Here is a 22697-nt window from a genome sequence, read left to right as displayed (position 1 = left end):
GGTTTAACTTTTCCACACACATACATACATACATATCCACAAACATTTTCCCTTTTTTTAAATAGAAATTGAGTCATACTTCTGAGCTCGGTAACTTTTGAATGGTATAACCGATTTTCAAAATTAGACATGCGTTGGAAAGGAAATGACCAGTACTATTAGAAGCCGTAAAGGACGGACTTAAATTTTTGAAGTTTTTGGGAGTTTTGGCGACGAGAACGAAAAACAGACCCTAAATAGGAAGGGCCGTAAAATCCCCACCTTTGGACCAAAATGGATGGTTGACATAAATGGGTGAGTCTTTTCCTGAACTTTAAGATGGGAGTTGGCCCAATTTTCAATTCAGTCAGATTTAGAAAATCGAAAATTTCGTGTATAGTGTCGCGTGTAGGGGGTGTGGGTGTGCGCCACTGGCGAGAACTGCCGTTCTCTGGTAATAGTTCAAAATATTTAAACAAAGTAACCAATTGAAAATTTAACACTACCTGAAATAAATACAGGAACAAAAATAACGTCAGAAAAGTTAGAGCCAGAGAAATGGCAAAAAAAACTTACGGAAAGGTGTTTTCGAAATGTTTGGAGTGGAGAATTGACAATAATGTACAGAGAATATCTGAAGGGTATAAAAGCAAAAAAGGTCAAGACATTATCCAAAATACTCTGGGCTAATTAGTAAAATACAAGGAAAAGTTATTTACCAGCAATTTTATTGCTGAAATCGAATCTTATGATTCTATATATTAATAATATAGGTATGCAAAGTCTGCAAATAGTGTGCTACATTTTTTATAAATAAAATGGCACCCCTAAATCGTGTTTTTCTCAATTATTTCTCTATAAATCCAAAGATTTTAACTTTACACCAAAAACACCCACATAAAAATTCACCGTAATTAAATTCTGCATAGAGACATGTTTTTCCCAATTTACTTCGACGAAAATTTTCTTCGGAAAATGCGGGATTTTCCAACAAAACCTTTAATTTTCAACTAAAATTTTAGGTACGCATAAAAGCCCTTTTGATATATATTATATTTCCAGAAGCCGATGGAAATTGAATGAACAGTTTAGCAACAATTAAATTGAAGCGTTTATTTGAAAAACAACACACGTCCATTTTTCGCAAATTCGACTTTATGTATTCTTCTCATAGAATAGTAGTTTCTTTGTCCATCTGACACATTCAGTTGTGTAAAAATCTCAGTTGTCCGGAGGAAACTACATAGAACATTTGGATAGTCCTAGAAAAACAACAGATGCCTGTTTTTCTTGATTTGTCAAAATTTTAATTTTTGGTCAAGTGTTGTTTTTCAAATAAACGCTTTTATTGTTAATTAACAATTTACGGTCGCTATAATATAAACATTTTTTGGCTCATAAACAAATATAATATCTCTGCAACTATTAAATTAAATTACGAAAACGGTGTTGGAAATAACGCTACAGGTACGCTTCTTTTAAAAGAAAAAACGTTTAATTGCGATGAGTAGTTCCTGAGATACAACCGGTCAAAGTTCACCGGCATGTACGGCGAAGATATAAACAATAGTATGGGAATTTTCGAAACATCAACTTTTTATTTCGGTACTCTTTCTCCACTCAAATTTTCATATATTATTTGAAAGACTCATAAATTTATTTACCGATCCCATCCACTGAGTTAGTAAAGAAATCTATATTATATTCCGCAAAAAAACTTTACAACCATCTCCCTTTACAACTTAAATCTGCAACATCTTTCCCAAAGTTCCGTAAAATGACCAAAGCCTATCTATCTAAAAGACCATATTATTCAATAGAAGAATTTCTTAATGAATAACTAAGAAAATTGGGTTTCATACGCAGTAGCTTAAACTCTCAATTCCTAATGTATTTTATTTGTTGTAAGTATGTTCAATTTGCAATTTATATAAATTTTGCAATAATTGTTTTTGTCTTTGGTTTTATATCATATTTACTGTATATTGACGATTTACCTAATTTTAGTAAATTGTAGTTGTTTTGTTATTTGTTGTTGATATTATTTTTCTTTTGACTATATGTAAGCTTTGTCCATAAAATTGTAAAAAATTTTCAGTGACAATAAAGCATATTTCTATTCTATTCTATTCTATTCTATAACATATTATAATAATAAAAACTATTGGTATTACGAGTCAAAAATACAAAAAACAACAAAATTTCAATAAAAAATCAGGTTGGAGAAAATGGAATCTCAAAGTTCAAAATCGGTATACGTTAAAAAAATGCAATTTCTCGGCTTCCCATGGAGAAATTTTCTTCATTTTTTTTTGTTACCAAGTAACTCGAGTAGAGCCATCTAACTAACGCATTATTAAATGTCAAAGTTGCTGTTGTTTTGTTAGAATAAATTAATTTTGACACAAATAACAACAGGATTTATAACATCAAAAGGATTAAAGCAAGGATGTTGCCTGTCTCCCACTTTATTTAAAATATACCTCGAAAGTGCTTTAAAGAGATGGAAACAAAAATGTAGAATAATGTGGATACGCTCACCAACAGTATATAGACGCTCAACTTTGCAGATGATCAAGTAATAATGGCTCAAGATTATGACGATTTAAACTATATGGCACGAAAATTAATTGAAGAGTATGATATATACCAGGGGTGGGCAAACTTTTTTTAGAAAGGGCCACAAAATGTTTTTGTTTATTACCGAGGGCCGCAATACAGTGGCGAGATTTTTTTTGGAGGGGGAGTCATGGATCTTGAGGATGTGAATTACTTTTCTCTGATGCAAGGTCACTTAGTCTTACCACCCCTAGGATAAGTGGGTTTTAAATTTTTGATTGGATGGGCCTTATTTTTTGTGTTTGACGGCTCTCGGTTTTTCTTTGTTTTAGAATTATTGAATTAATATTTATTTTCGTTGGGGTGGGGGGGGGGGGTCGTGACCCCGTGATCTCCCCTTTGGATCCGCCACTTCCGCAATATTTGTTACCGTAACATGTTTGAATTTTTCCCCTTTTAATAATTTTGCGTAAGAGGGGGCATGGTTTGAAATTAACATTTCAAGCACCCTTTTTGAATTTTGTTTGAAAACAAAACAAACAAACAAAATATTATTAAGAAAAATTCAAGACTTAATGTTGAAAAATAAGCCAACTGTGGAAAATTTTTACAGACACCTCAAAAAAGATTTTGCAGTAAACAAACTCGTAATGGGATCATATAAAAAAGAAATTCAAAAATGTTTTATTAGCATGAGTTTCTGGAGGTAATGCTCCCGAGTTTTTTAGTTTTAACGGTTTTTGAGATTTTAATATTATCCAGAAGTCAAAATAATGAAGTTTTTTGTAAAAAAGGGTGAAAATCGAGATAATTATTTTAAACAAAAAATAAGCCTAAAACAAAAAATATCTCGACAGATTTACCTCACGAAATGTCTAAAGAAAATCTATGAAAAATTTCAGGTGGATCTGTCAAGTAGCTTTTGAGTTACAATGTCTACCGCTTTTGAGGCGGTGGACATTGGACATTGTAAGTTTTGAGAGAGTTTTTGCGGATTTTTGAGAAAAACGCGTTTAAGGTTTTGACAATTTTTATTTTTGATTTCTTTTTTTGTATGTCAAATCGTAAAGTGATGCACATCGGAATATATTTTTGAATCGCGGAGTAATTTACAAAAGAGAAGGGGAACACCTGTTGAACGTTTCTCAGTACGCTCAAGCAAGCTGGCGCGAAGCTGCTACAAAGTGAGTCGAAGGTAGGGATATCAAACATGAGGTAATTTTACCTCGGTCCAAGGTCCAACTGGAATTTTCAGAGACTATTCCTGAAGTTGTGTACTTTCTTTTAAAATAATAAAATAATCAAAATTTTCGAACCATACCTCTCTCCCCTAAATAACTTTCTCACTTATTTAAGCATGCTGTTTCCCACAAATATATGAGTAGATATTTATCTATTTTCAGTTTATCTATGAACCTATTTCTTCTTTCACTAATATTGTTCTGAAGCTATTTCCTTGTGGCATCTTATTCAATTTACTATTTTTCCACCTACCTCTACCGAAAGTATACCTTTCCTGACCTGATTGTAGGGAGCAAAGTAGTACTTTTTCTCCCTAGGGAGTACGACAAAATTCTGTGCCGGAAACCCAAATAATTGCCCGCGTTATGTTAAAAATTTGCTGAAAAATCACCCGCTGCGAAAGTGTTAACTAATTAGCTGCATTATCTACATTTATTTATTAATATTAGCAATAATTTTAAAAAATCTTTAAATGAAAATAATTTAAAAGACTAAGTTTTTACTTTAATGGCATATAAAATAACATAATGCTACTCGACATTCCACCAGACTGAAAACAATGGGACCCTTCTCTGGTTACACCACCGAGGCTTCTACAATTTGCAAGCCATACGGATGCTGAGACTAAGGAAGGTGAGAGAATTTTACAATTTATAATTCACGTCCCATCTGCTCAGCGCGGTAAAGTTCCAACGAGAATGGTTCCCTTCGTACTCCAAACAGAGTAAACATGTAAATCAAAAATTGAAAATGGTTATTCATTTTTTGAAAATAATTTACTTTTTTCCGCGGGCCGCAAAAAAATTTATAAAGGGCCGCATGCGGCCCGCGGGCCGCACTTTGCCCACCCCTGATATATACGGTCTAGAAGTAAATATGTAGAAAGAAAACCGATAGTACATTCTTTCACGGTTTTTGCTCTAAATTTTAAAGAACCGCTTGGATTGACATGAAATTTGGCATACGCATAGCTTACATGTCAAAGAAAAAAAGTGATATTGTGCCGATGTGTGCTTTTGCCCTGGGGTGACTTTCACCCCCTGTCGGGGGTGAAAAAATATATGTCCAAAATAAGTCCGGAAATGGATAAACTGACTAATTTTAAGTAACTTTTGTTCTATAGAGCTTTTTCGCCAAGTCAACACTTTTCGAGTTATTTTCCGAGTGAATATGTTCATTTTTCAACAAAATAACCATTTTTAGACGGTTTTTCGCAAATAACTCAAAAAGTAAGTATTCTGTCGAAAAAAACGTTCTTGGCAAAAATATATCCTGTAAAAAAGTAAAAAAAAAATGGTGTACGCGTTAGGTCTCTGGACCTCGTAGAACCAGAGTTATAGCCAATGAAAAATAGATTCATATTCACCAAATTTCAAATAGAATATTTCGAAGTGAAATATCCAAAAAAATAAGCACATTTTGGGGAAAACCCATTATAACTTTTTTAAATTGTTTAAAAACCGCTTTAATTTTGTTTTTATAAAAAGTTTCTAGCATTAAATTTAAGCAAGTTACGCTCAAAATAAAGTTGGTCCCTTTTGTTTTAACAAAAAAAATCGGGAAGACCACCCCCTAATTTGCAACTTAAATGAAATTAATCGTTACCGTTCCACAAATTATTTTACTTATGTTGTGTTTATGTGATCTGTAAGTTTCATCGATTCAAAGTGCTTATTTTTGAAAAAATTTGGTTTCAAAGTAAAATTTTTAAAAATTTTAATTTTGAAAAATATGCTTTTTTTTTCAAAATAACTTAAAAATTGTTAGATACCAAAAATCTCGAAAAACAAAAAAAGTCAGCATTGCTTTTCTGAATATCATGTATTTTTTTGTTTTTCTGTTAGACAAAAATTGATTAAGATTTGGTGTTTCTAAATTTGCATACATTCGTGATCAGTGACTCGTTCAACCCCTTTTAACTACAGCCCTTTCAAAAATAAGGACTTTGAACCGATGAAACTTACAGATCATGTAAACAATATATACACGAGTCAAGAAACTTGTGAAGTCGTAACGATTAAGTTCATTTGAGATACTAATTAGGGGGTGATTTTCCAGATGTTTTTACCAAAAAAAAGGGACAACTTTATTTTGAGCGTAACTTGTTTACTTTTGATGCTAGAAATTTTTTTTATAAAACAAAAAATAAGCTTTTTTAACACTTTAAATAAGTTGTAATGAGTTTCCCCGAAATGTGCTTCATTTTTGGTTATTTCACGTTAAAGTATTCCATTTAGAATTTGACGAATATGAACCTATTTTTAATTAGCTATTACTCTGCTTCTACTAGGTATAGAGAAGTGATATATACACCTTTTTTTTTAATTTTTACAGGCTATATTTTTGCTAAGAATGTTTTTTTTCGACAAAATACTTACTATTTGAGTTATTTGCGAAAAACCGTGTAAAAGCGTGGTATTTTTTTTTTGAAAAAATGAACATATTCACTGGCAAATAACTCGAAAAGTATTGACTTGGTGAAAAAACTGTATAGAACAAAAGTTACCTAAAATTAGTCAGTTTATCCATTTCCGGACTTACTTTGGACGAATATTTTTTCACCCCCAATAGGGGGTGAAAAGCACCCCCGGGGGCAAAAGCACATATCGGCACAATATCACTTTTTTTCTTTGACTTGTTAGCTATGTGTATGACAAATTTCATGTCAATCCAAGCGGTTCTTTAAAATTTAGAGGTTTTGCAATATTTTACCGTTAAAGAACGTACTACGAATACGTGTGCATTGGAGGAGAATAAAAAGATCTCATATTAGACGATAACACCACGATAAAGCAATGCTGTGAGTACAAGTATCTAGGTATCACTATTTCGCACGATGGAACATTAGACAAAGCCATAAGAGAGAAATACGTCAGGGAGAAAAGCATCCCAATGTTAACAGCATTTTATGAGACCAATCCATCAGCAAAGAAAATAAAAAGAGGATATATGAGACTATAGCAAAAAGTATCACTTTATACAGCTGTGAGGTATGGCCACTGAAAGAAAGAACACTGGCAACGCTGAGAGCAACGGAAATGGATTTTTGGAGAAGAGCCGCAGGAAGATCTAGAAGAGAAAGGATTACCAACGAACGCATTAGAGAAATAATGGGAATCAAACGAACAATCACGGATGACCTGACAACAAAACAACTTATCTGGTTCAGACATATACAAAGAATGGATGAACACCGAATACCAAAAGAAATATTAAAATGGCAACCAGAAGGAAAAAGAAAACGAGGTAGACCGAGAAAAAGTTGTAGCGAAGGAATAAATAAAGAGCTGAGAGGAAGGGCCATAGAAGAGGACCTATGGATAGGGTTACCATACGTCCGGATTTAAAAGACATGTCCGGATTGGCGTCCGGATATGAGAAATGTCCGGATTTTTTTCTTTACTAAAAAAAAATGGAAGACACTTGTCCCAACGCGTGGGAAATTTCTTTCTGCGCAACACCTAGATTTTTTAAATCGTCCTGTAATATTATTTTCTAGGTCTAAAGTATATTAAAACATAGGTGTATATGTATTTTAAACTGGAAGAGTCCGCAGATAGTGTGCTACTTTTTATAAACATAATGGCACCCCAAACTTGTTTTTTTCAATTATTGCTCTATAACTCAAAAGATTTTAATTTTACACCAAAAACACCCAAATAAAAATTCACCGTAATTAAATTCTACATAGAGACATGTTTTCCCGATTTATTTCGACGAAAATTTTCCTCGAAAATTGCGGGTTTTTCCAACAAAATCTTTAATTTTTAACTAAAATTGTAGGTAAATAATTATTTATTATTAAGTAAATAACTTGGTGACATAAAAGCCCTTTTGGTATATATTATATTTCCAGAAGCCGATGGAAATTGAATGAACAGTTCAGCAACAACTAAATTGTTAATTAACAATTTACGGTCGCTATAATAACCATAATCATTATGATACATCAGAATAATTATGATTTTTGTATAAAAAGGCACTAGCGTATCTAACGTACTTTACAGAATTAAAATTGGACTATTTAAGCGGCCTCAGGAATATTTTGAAATTATAAACAATTTTTTGGCTTATAAACGGTATTGGAAAGAATGCCGCAGGACGCTTCCTTTAAAAGAAAAAACGTTTAATTGCGATGAGTGGTTCCTGAGATACAACCGGTCAAAGTTGAGCGGCATGTACGGCGAAGATATAAACAATAGGATGGTAATTTTCGAACCCTTATCTTTTTATTGGCAACGGTTTGCCTTTTTATTGCGGTCCTCTTTCTCCACCCAAATTTTCATATCTTTAAAAGACTCATAACATATAATAATAAAGACTACCGGTATTACTAGTGAAAAATACCAAAATTTCAATCAAAAATTGGGTTTGAGAAAATATAATCTCAAAGTTCAAAATGCATTTTTTTAACACATACCGATTTTGAACTTTGAGATTTCATTTTCTCCAACCTAATTTTTGATTGAAATTTTGGTATTTTTCACTCGTAATACCGGTAGTTTTTATAATTATAATATATGTTATGAGTCTTTTAAAGATATGAAAATTTGTGTGGAGAAAGAGGACCGAAATAAAAAGGTGATGGTTTGAAAATTACCATCCTATTGTTTATATTTTCGCCGTACATTTCCGGTCAAAGAGCGATTGTATTTCAGGAATCACTCATCGCAATTAAACGTTTTTTCTTTTAAATGAAGAATAGGTTTACCAGAAGTTGTGTTTTTACTGTTTTTTATGTAAAAATAGTTTTTTTTTCAATTCTTTCACCCTGTATATATTAATTTTTCAAAAAAGTAATACCGCCATTGAAAAGAGTGTTAATCTATTTTTTAGGAAATATTTTGAACTTTTAATTTATGTTAATTACCACTGCATAACGTATCTTCACATGTATCTATGTGCAGCAGATTCATTTTGAATGTCCGCCATTTTTGCAAAGAGACAAAATCTGAGGTGGCCTAATATCTAAATTTGAATCTTTGCATGTGTAGTGAGTGTGGTCCAAATTATATGCTTCTACCATTAAATGCACAATAATTCTTATATTATTTGCTAATTCTTATATGCACGAATCTGCCGCACATTGGTTCATAGGTACATGTGAAGATACGTTATGCATTTATTAATTGGTAATTAACATAACTAAAGAGTTCAAAATGTTTCCTAAAAAATATTTTTACGCTCTTATCAACGCCGGTATTACCTTTTTGAAAAATTATTACATACAGGGTGAAAGAATTGAAAAAAAAACAACATATTTTTACATATAAAATCAGGAAAAACACAACTTTTGGTAAACCGATTCTTCCGGTTCAAGAGGTCGATCTCATACACCAAAAGAGAACCCATATACCAAATTTGGTTGAAGTCGGACTTTTCGTTCAAAAGTTATCGTGCTATTAGTCACATATGTATCATCGCCATTTTGAATGCCCGCCATTTTTGTAAAAGGTAAAATCTGAGATGGCCTCATATCTAATTTTGAACTTTTGTATGTGTAGTATAATTATATGCTTATGTCATTAAATGCACAATTCTTATAATATATGCACGAATCTGCCGCACTATTGTTGCTAAACTATTCATTTAATTTCCATCGGCTTCTGGAAATATGATTCATACCAAAAGGTCTTTTATGTCACCAAGTTATTTAATTATTGATAAATAATTACTTACCTAAAATTTTAGTTGAAAATTAAAGATTTTGTTGGAAAACCCCGCATTTTCAATTTAAAAAAAGTAGCACACTATCTGCGGACTTTGCATACCTATATTATTAATATATATATTAGAATCATAAGATTCGATTCCAGCAATAAAATTGCTGGTAAATAACTTTCCCCAAAATGACCTATTCTCCGATAATCTGCCCAAACTATTAGAGAATTAAACGTGGAAAGATGAATGAGTCCTAATTAACTATACTATCGATGATATTCCGCCTTTTCCGACCTTAAAAGGAAGTAAAATAAAAATCCTGCGATTACAATAGTAACAAGGTATTCTCAGCATTATACCCGTAAAATCGATAATTTTTCTGTTATTTTAAGTTGTATGCCCCGATTCGAGCATTCACAAACAAAAGTCTCCTTTCATCTACATCTACCAAATCTCGCTTTGTATTGAAAGTAGAAGATTTCTGAAAAAAACGAACCTCTTTGTTTCTTACAAGCTACAAAAATGATTCTTACCCTTTGTTTCGTTATGTGTATAGTTTTTAAGTTATTCGCAAAAAACCGTCCGAAAAGATGTCATTATTCAATAAAAATAGCAAATTTTCAGCATTTTTTGCTTACAGTTAGGTTGTAACGACTCCCAGAGTTATTTTGACCAAAAAAAAACCTACCTTCGAGAAGGGGTGGGAAACACCCCAAGGTAAAAGCATATTTTGGCATAGGATAGACTTTGTTTCTTGAGCTATTCCCTACTTCCTGTGAAAATATCAAGTAAATTGATGCAGTAGCATGGAATTCGGAGCCAAATACCCTCATTTACTGCACTAAAAGAACGAAGTATTAAAATCGAACGATGATATCAAATCTTACAAATTTCAAAATCCCGGTTTTCGATATGGAGATCGAAGCGTCAAATTTTGCAATTTATAATGTTTACAATTTATTTAAATGTGGTTAATTCTCAAATGTGTTGGAATAGTTAAGTTATTAGTAATCATTTCGAACATTGAATTAAATGATAATAGTTAAATATACATACATTTTAATGGCTTAAAATGTGCAATTATTGCGAACATAACTAATAATTATCGAAGTATTTCGTGGTTAATAACCATTTTTACTCAGAACTCGTAGTAAATAAATGCGAAACATTATCTCACCGACATAATTATTACAGTATAATATTTAAGTAAGTTTATTTCAATTTCTTAATTTGTGATCGAACAGCAAAATATTTTACTACTTACAGGAAACCATAATTTCATTGATCCAATACTCATTACATTTCCCTTAACGCATTACAATTACCTTTATTTTCCTAATTTTGTATTATTTACTTTGCAGTTAGTCCCTTGTCGCACGCCTCTCACTGACTTCAAAACTTATTTGTTTCTTTTCCACTTACTTTAACCCTATTCTCTGTTTTTCTGAGTGTCACTTTTATCATTCTAATAAAATCAACGTCCTATCTATGTTGGACATTAATGTGTAATTTAAAATAAACGAAATTCCGATGCATAAGCTAAAGTTGAATAATGCATAAGCTAACTTTAATAGCTAAAGTGCAGCCTATCCACTGGGAGGTTAGACATGGAGGAGATATGACATGTCGACAGTGCTTCTCATGGTGTCATATTTTGTAAGCCGTCCCAACGAGCAAAAAATTCAGTTCATTTTCTTCATTAAATTTTCTTACCATAATAGTGAAATCCACATCTTCTTTTCAACCAGATCCTCTGGAAACACAAAGAATCTACATACATATACATATTTCACTATAGTGTTTACAATCCTGAGCAAAGCACATTACCATTTTTATTATACAAAATACAATGGTTCACAAAAGTTTCCAACCTTTTCTTGGGAATATCACTAAGAAACTACATATTATATGTATTTCAAAGAAATTTAATACCGAATTATGGTGTTATCTTAAAAACACTATTATGGTGTTATCTTAAAAACACTATAATTAAGCAGAAAAGGCAGAAGAGGAAGCAAAATTTCATCTTTTATAGGAATTAAAAAGGCTTGTGATTGGGCAAATCCTGGCTTTTCAACTTTTGTTTACAAATAAATAACAATATGACAGTCGTGACGTCACACCTCGTATGTCAGCCTTAAAATCGCTTCGTATTTTTCTATATTTAAACTACACCGCGCGTCAGAGAAAAAAGGCCACCCAAAAAATTGGTAATTTTTGATGTCTCCAATTTCCTAAACCTGTTGTCCGATTTAAGTGATTTTTTTAATATGTTATAGCCTTATTCTTTAACAATATCGCTATACGCTGTGAGCTCGTACGTAGAGGGGATATTTAAAAATTCGCGAGCGCCAGTAGTGACAAGTCTGTAAACGTTTACTGGAAATTTGACATAAATGTCAAAGTGATTAATTTAAAATTAAAATTAAAAACATTAATTATAAAAAATATTAGTTATTCAAAGCTGGGGTATATATTTTTACAAGTTTTTTTAATGTTCCGTAATATGTAATTATGAATTAATCTATTAATCTTAGCGCCATCTACACGATAATTGTGAAAGTATCCGAAGTAAGAAATTAATATTTCATCAACAGAACGTCAAAATGATTAGCAAAATCTTAAAAAAATCGATTACAATTTAATTACTTTTTTGCGTTGTAAATATTAAGCGATAACAATTAAATAATAAATTTAAAAATTACCGGTGAAAGTTGCATTAGTAATCCGCTAGGAGCGACACTAGCGAAGCTCAGAGCGTATAATAATATTGTTGCTAGACAGGTAAATTGTCATTGTATACCGAGTGTACCAATCATACTATGTTTTTTCTCAACTTCACCACATCCTGTGGAATATTGTATCATTTATAAAATACTGAAATTAAAACCCAACTATAGCCTCAGGTTTTCTTAACATTCTGTTTTTTGATTCATTCGCTTATGTTGGATAATAAAGTTAGGTACTTTAACAACTAGCCATGTTCTTCATCAACACAGGGTGTTTCTAAATAAGTGCGACAAACTTTAAGGGGTAATTTTGCATGAAAAAATAATGACCGTTTGCTTTATAAACATATCTCCGCAAATGCTTCGTTTTCGAGATACGGGATGTTGAATTTTTTCTTACAAACTAACGATTTATTTATTGCTCTAAAACCGGTTGAGATATGCAAATGAAATTTGGTAGTATCTCAGAGGTAGTTATTGCGCATTTTTTGACATGCAATTAAGAATTTTATATTCTCCATTGGCGCGCATGCAGGTCGTATTACCTGTATGCACGCCAATGGTGAATATAAAATTCTTGTATGTCAAAAAATGCGCAATAACTACCTCTTAAAACCTATCAAATTTCATTTGCATATCTCAACCGGTTTTAGAGTAATAAATAAATCGTCAGTTTGTAAGAAAAAATTCAACATCCCGTATCTCGGAAACGAAGCATTTGCGGACATATGTTTATAAAGCAAACTGTCATTATTTTTTCATGCAGAATTACCCCTTAGAGTTTGTCGCACTTATTTAGAAACACCCTGTATTGATGAAGAACGTGGTTAGTTGTTAAAGTCCCTACAAAGAACTACTTACTATCGAAGTAGAAGATCCAAATCAACCACCCCCAGGAGCAAGCAACAATACACCATTAGAGCCTCCATCAATTCAAGAAGTACATGATGCAATAAAACACCTAAAAAATAATCTCCAGGAAGTGATGGCATACCAGCGGAGCTTATTAAATGAGGAGGGGCTACTCTGACCAATCAAATACAGTGCGTCCATAAAGTAACGCATAAATTCGTTATTTCGTAAACCGGTTACTTCAAGAAAAATTCCCGAAACAGGTCGATTTTTATTTTTAAATTATGATTTTTTGGCATATATATCATACTAGTGACGTCATCCATCTGGGCGTGATGACGTAATCGATGATTTTTTTAAATGAGAATAGGGGTCTTGTGATAGCCCATTTGAAAGGATATTCAATTCTCTATCCAATAATATAAACATTAACATAATTATTTATACAGTGTGTTCAAAAAACATTTTTTTAATTAAAATAAGTGAGACAAAAAGAAGAATATAATGTAATTATTTAATTCAAAATACATTTTACTACTGTCAGTAGACAGAAAAAATTGTATTTGACAAATAAACATTGATTTTCGCTTAAACGAAATGTTCAAACTGCCAAGCGACAGGTGGGTGGCAGCTTTAACGTTGAATTTAAGCAAAAAACAATATTTATTTCTCAAATAAACATTTTTTCCTGTTTTCTGACCATAGTAAAACGTATTTTGAATTAAATAAATTACATACATTCTTCTTTTTGTCTCAATTATTTTAATTTAAAAAATGTTTTTATGAACACCTTGTATAAATAATTAGGTTAATGTTTATATTAGTGAATAGAGAATTGAATATCCTTTCAAATGAGCTTTAACATGACCCCTATTCTCATTTAAAAAAATCATCGATTACGTCATCACGCCCAGATGGATGACGTCACTAGTATGATATATATGCCAAAAAATCTGAATCTAAAAATAAAAATCGACCTGTTTCGGGATTTTTCATTAATGTCGCTGGTTTACGAAATAATGAATTTATGCGTTACTTTATGGACGCACTGTATATAAAATAATACTGACAGCCTGGAACGAGGAACAATTCCCGGAAGAGTGGTGTATTGGAATCGTTTGCCCGCTACACAAAAAGGGTGATCAATTGGAATGTAAAAACTATAGGGGAATAACCCTCCTTAATACAGCTTACAAAATATTTTCGAGTATCTTATATGATCGTCTAAGTGCACATTCAGAGGAGCTTCTTGGATTTAGGCCTGGTCGATCATCAACAGACCAGATTTTTGTGCTAACTCAAATACTGGAATCATACACATACATACATACAATACTGGAATCATACTGGACACATACCATCTTTTTGTAGATTTTAAATCGCCCTATGATAGTGTCCTAAGAAATAAATTGTGTGAAGCCATGGATGAATTCCACATCCCTGATAAACTGATAAGATTGGTTAAGGCTACAATGCGTAAAGTTGTTTGCAAAGTTGAAATACAGGGCGAACAATCATAGGCTTTGAAACGCATGTTGGGCTGCGACAGGGAGATGCGCTGGCGTGTCTCCTTTTCAACATAGCTCTGGGAAAGGCGGTCAGAGATGCTCGAATGGACAACAAAGGAAATATTTTTAATAAATCATCCCAAATTTTGGCATATGCAGATGACGTGGACCTAGTTGCCCGCACAACACGCAAACTAGAAGAAATGTATACTACCTTCTCAAATGCCTAAAAAATATGGGCCTGCAAGTAAACGAGGAGAAAACTAAGATGGTGGCATCAACACCCAACAATAGAGCCAGAAACATCAGTCACCAATTCACGGTTGATAACTCTACCTTTGAAGTGGTGGACAAATTCAAATACTTGGGCTCCCTGATCACCAAGGAGAACGTTATGACGGAAGAAATCAAGCGAAGGATAATCCTAGCAAACAAATGCTATTTTGGACTGAGTAGACATATGAGAAGCAGAAACTTGAGTCAAAAAACAAAAATATAAAACCCTTATACAACCAGTGTTAACATATAGATCGGAGACATGGACCATCTCCAAGGCAAATGAAAACCTCCTGCTTATATTTGAACGAAGGATCCTGAGAGGAATATTCGGTGGCATCTGTGAAAATGGTGTTTGGAGGAGGAGGTACAACTACGAGGTTTACCACAGATATAAACATATATTTGGTGATAAAGACGTAGTATCTTATAAGAATATAAAGACTAAGATGGGCAGGACATCTAGCAAGATCACAGCAGAACAACACTCCTAGAAGAATCCTTGTCACCACCTGTGGGAAGTAGAAATAGGGGTAGGCCAAAACTCAGATGGAAGGATGGTGTGGATGAGGATGGGAGAAAAATAGGCGCAGCAAACTGGCAACGGTTGGCAATGGATAGGACTGACTGGCGTAATAGACTTGGGAAGGTCGAGGCTCTTTCATAGGGCTGTAGCACCATTGATGATGATGATTTTATAAATGATACAATATTCCACAGGATGTGGTGAACTTTGAGAAAAAAACACAGTTTGGTTGGTATATGCTCTGAGCTTCGCTGGTGTCGCTCCTAGCGGATTACTAATCAACTTTCACCGGTAATTTTTAAATTTATTATTTAATTGTTATCGCCTAATATTTACAACGCTAAAGAGTAATTAAATTGTAATAGATTTTTTTAAGATTTGGCTAATCATTTTGACGTTCTATTGATGAAATATTAATTTCTTACTTCGGATACTTTCACAATTATCGTGTAGATGGCGCCAAGATTAATACATTAATTTATAATTACATATTATGGAACATTAAAAAAAACGTAAATTCAGTATTTAAAACGTAAGTATATTTAAGGTAAAAATACATACCACAGCTTTGACCAACTAATATTTTTTATAATTAATGTTTTTAATTTTAAATTAATCACTTTGACATTTATGTCAAATTTCCGGTAAACGTTTACAGACTTGTCACTACTGGCGCTCGTGAATTTATAAATATCCCCTCTACGTACGAGCTCACAGCGTATACCCGGTATACAATGACAATTTACCTGTCTAACAACAATATTATTATAGCGATATTGTTAAGGCTATGGGTACATAATTCGCAAATATTTTACGCGTATCCCTACTTTTTCTGCCTTTACACGGCAAATTACGTGTAGTAAAATTCACACTGGTATGGATATGTAAACATTACTAGAATGTCATTATACTTGAAAATGTCATCATTAATTTAAAGAGATGGGTTTTGAATGTTCTTGGATAACTGTTGTTTTTATAATTGCAAATTATTAATTCAGTTAATAAATGTGATAATTTTTTTACTAACTATGTATTCAGTGATTGTAATAATTTATTTGTACAACAAAAACTAATACTCAATCGAGAAAAGAGGAAAAGTGTTAAAGTGATTTTTTAATAATATATTGTTATGGAACGCTTACAATTTTGAACATCTTTAACAACAAAATACTTGGATCACAGAATATATTATCCTGATGTATTCTCTGCTTGGATCTTCCACAAATAATACACAATAAATAACCTTTTATTAAGTTCACGTCTTAAATCAATTATTTATCAAATACACTATATATATATATATATATATATATATATATATATATATATATATATATTTTAATTTGGGTTTCTTGGGCTTAGGTTCACAAAGAAAAAGAGATGGCTATGATGTTATGTCATGTCATTTAATCGACGTTTCGACAGGAATATCCTTGCCTTTTTCAAGATCATTACGTGACCTGCATGTAAAGTTGGCAGTGAACAATAACAATAATAGACGTCACAAAATAAAACAATGTTAAAAACATAGGGACAGACCCACTAGTAGATACATTTAAAATTTAGGTACTGTCACAGTACAGTACAGTACCTAAATTTTAAATGTATCTACTAGTGGGTCTGTCCCTATGTTTTTAACATTGTTTTATTTTGTGACGTCTATTATTGTTATTGTTCACTGCCAACTTTACATGCAGGTCACGTAATGATCTTGAAAAAGGCAAGGATATTCCTGTCGAAACGTCGATTAAATGACATGACATAACATCATAGCCATCTCTTTTTCTTTGTGAACCTAAGCCCAAGAAACCCAAATTAAAAAATATATTAAGGTTCAAGAATCATATTCAAACTATATATATATATATATATATATATATATATATATATATATATATATATATATATATATATATATATATATATCAATAATATTTAATCAATAACTCAAAATATTCCCGATGCAATGTCAAATATTTAAAATTGTCACTGATTGTCAGTGTCTGACTGACAATATATGCTGACAATATTATATTCGGCTCAGTGCGTTGTAAGACAAAGATAGATTTGGAAAATATTACCACGGCATTGTGTTCATTTTTTTCGAATCCTGAAAAAACCAATAAATATTTTTGAAAAATTTAAACGCAGAATGAAAGACTAAATTATTACCGAGAGCCGAAAGTCCCTTAGAATAAATAAAAAGCTTATTTTGAATGAGATATTTGAAATTAAAAATCACACTAAATTTTCTCTTAGTTTTTCACTCCTGTAACTTATTAAAATAAACATTATAGAAGTTTTCAGGGACTTTCAGCCCTCGCTAATAACGTAATCTTTCATTCTGCGTTTAAATTTTTCAAAAATACTTATTAGTTTTCTCAGGATTCGAAAAATGAATCCCCATTTGAATAGCATTGCAGCCGAAAATACGTACCGATCCTCTTAAAGAATAAGGCTAACATATAAAAAAAAATCACTTAAATCGGACCACAGGTTTAGGAAATTCGAGACATCAAAAATGACCAATTTTTTGGGTGGCCTCTTTTCTCTGACGCGCAGTGTATATTTATGTATTATATCTTGGAGATACAGATTGGAAATACATTTCCCTTGCAGATTAGTATTAGGCAAGAAGACACCATTTCTCCTAAACTATTCACCGCTTTGTTACAGAGTACTATGTGAAACAATAATTGGGAAAATATTGGAGTCAACGTAAATAGGGAGTTTCGGAAAAACTTGAGATTTGCAGACGACATGGTCATTATTGCAGATCGGGTAAATCATGTCTGTCAGCTTCTTCAAGACCTTCAGAGCTCTTGTACACGAGTTGACTTAAAATTAATTTTTCCAAACAACATGATCAACGTTGTACTGGCGAAAAACATCTCAACTTTTGGCACGCAAAATGAACAAACAACAGAGCTAAGCAGGAGAATAGGACTGGCATGGGCGGCTTACGGAAAATTGAGAGAAGTCTTTAGATCGATATTCCCATGTGCTTGAAAGGAAAGATCTTTGATCAATGTGTACTCCTAGTTCTAACGTATGGAGCAGAAACATTGACCCTTACCAGAAAAGTAATCAGTAAAATACAAGTGGCACAGAGAGCGATGGAGAGGTTAATGCTGAATATATCCCTCAGAGATAGAGTTTCAAATACACTAGTTAGGAGAAAAACTGGTGTTACGGACGCAATTCATAGGATTACAACACTGAAATGGAACTGGGCGGGACATGTTGACCGATTCAAAGATGGAAGATGGACAAAGAAAATTCAAGAATGGAGATCTAGACACGATGCTTGTCGTAATCGAGGACGTACTCTGACAAGATGGTCGGACGACATCAAGCGCATCCACCACAACTGGATTCAGGGTGCTCAAGATAGGATTCTTCTTCTTTAAGTTTCATCTTCTATCGAAAGTTGGAAATAATCATGGCAATGCGGACCCTGTTGACCGCCGTTCTAAATAGCTCTGCACAACTGCATTCGAACCATTCCCAGTTCTTAGCCAGGATGTTCTTCGTCTTCCCACATTTCGCTTTCCTCGGATTTTGCCTTGCATAATAAGTTGTAATAAAGTGTATTTTTGCCCTCTCATCACATGTCCCAAGTAGGTACTTAAGTTTTCGTCTTTTGATAGTTAGTATTATTTCCGGTTGATTTCCTATTCTTCTAGTTACTTCCACGTTCGACATTCTTTGAATCCATGATATTCGTAGGATTCTTCTGTAACACCAAAATTCAAAGGCGGCCAACTTATTCAAATGGACTTGTTTCAATGTCCACGCTTCCAAGCCATAAAGAAGAGTAGAGGACACGTAACATCGAAGCATCCTTAGGCGTAGTTCTAACCTTATATCCCGACAACAAAGAAACTTTTTAAGTTTAATGAATGATCCACGTGCTATTTCAATACGTGTCTTAATTTCTTTGGTTTGGTCTACATTTGATGTTATCCACGTTCCTAAGTATTTGTAGTTATCCACACTCAATTACAGTATCTTCAATAGTTAATTGGATATTTGCGTGTGCTGATTTAGCTATGATCATGCATTTAGTTTTCTTTAAATTCATCTTCAGTCCGTACTCATGACAGCGTTCATTAAGGCGTTGCATTACGTTCTGTAAATCATTGTTGTTATCCGTTATTATTACTGTATCGTCTGCAAAACGTAAGTTGTTCAAAACTTCTCCATTAATAGATATACCTTCTATTGAATCTGAGAGCGCTTCTTGAAATACCGCTTCACTGTAGACATTGAAAAGTAGTGGAGACAGCACGCAACCCTGACGGACTCCTCTTTGTATTTTGATATCTTGGGTGTACTGGTTGTCAACTCTTACCTGGGCAGTTTGATTCCAATATATATTAGATATAATTTTCATATCACGACTGTCAATATTTTTGTTTTTTAATATATCTACAAGCTTTTTTTGTTGAACTTTATCAAATGCCTTTTCAAAGTCTACAAAACATAAGTACATATCCTGATTCATGTCCATGCATCTCTGGGCCAGCACATTCAAGCCGAACAAAGCATCTCGTGTGCTCATACCATTTCTAAAGCCAAATTGTATGTCACTGATTTCATATTCGAGAGTTTTAACAATTCTGCTGTTTATTATTTTCAAAAATGTTTTAAGTGTGTGACTCATTAAAGATATTGTTCTATGATCCGAGCAGGTTGTTGCACTTGGCTTTTTGGGAATTGCTACAAAGGTCGATTGCAGCCATTGTCTGGGGATTGTGGCAGTCTGATATATTAGATTAAAGAGTTCAACCATTACATCAATACCATCTTCATCCATAAGTTTTAATAATTCGATGGGCACATCATCTAGTCCAGTAGCTTTACCCTCTTTCGTGTTTTTAATGGAATATATGACTTCTTCTCTCAATATTGGTGGTCCGGTATCCTCTGTGATTTCTAATGACAGTTCTCCTCTTTCATCATTAAATAGTTGTTGGATGTAATTGGTCCAGTGACACAATCTCTCCTTCAAGTCAGTAATAATATCCCCTTTATCATTTTTAAGGGTATTCGTTCTTGTGCTTTTTCTAGAACCTGTCATTTCTTTGATTTTTTTATGTAAATTAAAGCTGTCATACTTTTTTTCCAGGTCTTCTATTTCTCTGCATCTGTCGGAGAGCCACCTCTCTTTTGCCTCTCGAATTTTCTTTCTGGTGTTTCTCTGAATTTTTTTGTATTTATTCGGGTCTTTTGTTTTATGTTTTCTTCGTTCTTCCATAAGTTCAAGAATTTCTATTGTCATCCAAGGTTTTGTTGTGTCTCCAAGGGGTTTGAGGGTTTCTTTTCCAACTGACACTAAGGCATGTTGAATTTTTCCCCATTTTTGGTCAACAGACAGAGTTTCCGCACTATCTTCAAGATAGGATGCAAAGGAATTATTTACGGGAGGCGTATGTCCAGCAGTGGACTCGAAATGGCTGATGATATGTATTACATCAGACACTTTCTACCATATAGAGTATGTAATGTATAGCTTTCGATTAATGTATTGATACATTGGCACAAAATTAATAGTAACATTGAAACGAAAGAACGCTAAAATACCCCAGCTAATTGAAATACCATTCGAAAATAATACTTCAATCATCCGTGATAGTTATCGTTCACCCTGGTCTAGCTCAGTCTCCCAAGGTGTGTGTTCGTCTTGTCCTAATCTTAGATATGAACTATAAAAATTTGAATGGAAGCAAACAAAACAATATTTTAACTAATCATGTTTATTGTTCAATAAAGATATAATAAAAATATGACTTATTAAATGCATTAACAAATATATTCAAATTCTTGCCAAAAACTAACAATTCTTGGATTATATTTATGCATGGCTTGTGGTATCTGGTTCGATGGTAACTTCTTGATGTCGAATGGTACAGCTGTAGACTTCTCTCGACCTGGGCTAGATGGACGGCCTCAGGTCAATGCAGCGAAAGATGTTGAGTGTTGCTACAGTTGGTGGTTATTGCAGTCTGGATGCATCCTGTTATCTTGGCCTTATAAGTGACATCACCGGTGATGAAGACCCATCATTCTGGAAGAGGGAAAGGTTTGATTTCTTTCCAAGAACTAGAAGATATAATGCCTATAAGTGACAATCAAGAAGTTAAAAACCAAAATGTACCTTTGCCAAACAGTATTCAAAAACTAGCAGATGGCAAGGGTATATTAAATGGAATTACGATTGAATATTAGTTAAATAATTTGATTAACCACATACTTTTAGAAAATAGGAGGTTAGGTATAGGAAAAAATGACTATAAAAAATGAATACAGGCCTAGAATAAAAACTTACCCTAAGAGAAGATTTGATTTGTAAATAAATACAATCGGAAAAATGAAAGAATACCCATGAACGATCACATCAATCACTTATTTTGTATTTGCTATCTTTTTCTATAACAAACGTTTGTTATTTATAGAAAAACACAGCAAATACAAAATAAGTGATTGATGTGATCGTTTATGGGTATTCTTTCATTTTTCCGATTGCAGCTATTTCAGCTTGTAATAGGGCTTTTCATTCACAGTCATTTGTTTCGAGCTTCTGTCATGTGCCACATAATATTAATATATCTACGTCATACGTTATAGGGCTTTTCATTCACAGTCATTTGTTTCGAGCTTCTGTCATGTGTCACATAATATTAATATATCTACGTCATACGTTATTGGTATAATACAATAATACAAACCAAAGACGTATGACGTAGATATATTAATATTATGTGACACATGACAGAAGCTCGAAACAAATGACAATCGATGAAAAGCCCTATTGGCATATACCAATGATACAAATCAATTGACGTAGATATATTAATATTATGTGACACATGACAGTAGCTCGAAACAAATGACAATCGATGAAAAGCCCTATTGGCTTTTGTAGCAAAATTAATTTTCCACCACCATTTTGAGAATTGTCAGTCATTGACATTACACCGTGAACTGTAGAAAGGTAGGATAGCATGTTCCGTAATGAAAGACAGATATCTAGAGAGTAAGGATATATGAAGTACGTTCAGTATGATGACTTATATTTTAGATGAAAAGAGATACAGTAGATAGAGGATAACAAAAGAGGACGTCAACGAGTTTTTAACGAAGAAAACAGGTAAAACAAATAGAAGAAGATTATTACTAATGAAATATTAAAGAAAATAGAATAAAATAGTTATTTAAAAATAAAATAGCAAAGATGTGACGTTTGTAACGTTACACAATTTTAAATAATCTCTATTTTTGTAAATTATATAAATCAAAAATTGGAAAAAATCCTGTGTAAAAGGTATAAAATTTTTTATTAAAAATACCTAAAGCATACGC

At 32.8% G+C, this 22697-nt stretch overlaps 1 protein-coding gene across 8 annotated transcripts in view; it reads left to right on the top strand.

The window, feature by feature from the left end:
• The window catches only part of LOC114337108 (cyclic AMP response element-binding protein B), a 138848-nt gene that overhangs the window by 27080 nt on the left and 89071 nt on the right, over window positions 1-22697 (top strand). The window lies entirely within an intron of this gene.

The sequence above is a fragment of the Diabrotica virgifera genome, chromosome 2 (assembly GCF_917563875.1).
Source record: "Diabrotica virgifera virgifera chromosome 2, PGI_DIABVI_V3a".
Taxonomy (NCBI): domain Eukaryota; kingdom Metazoa; phylum Arthropoda; class Insecta; order Coleoptera; family Chrysomelidae; genus Diabrotica; species Diabrotica virgifera.
This window is presented reverse-complemented; position numbering and strand designations above follow the sequence as displayed.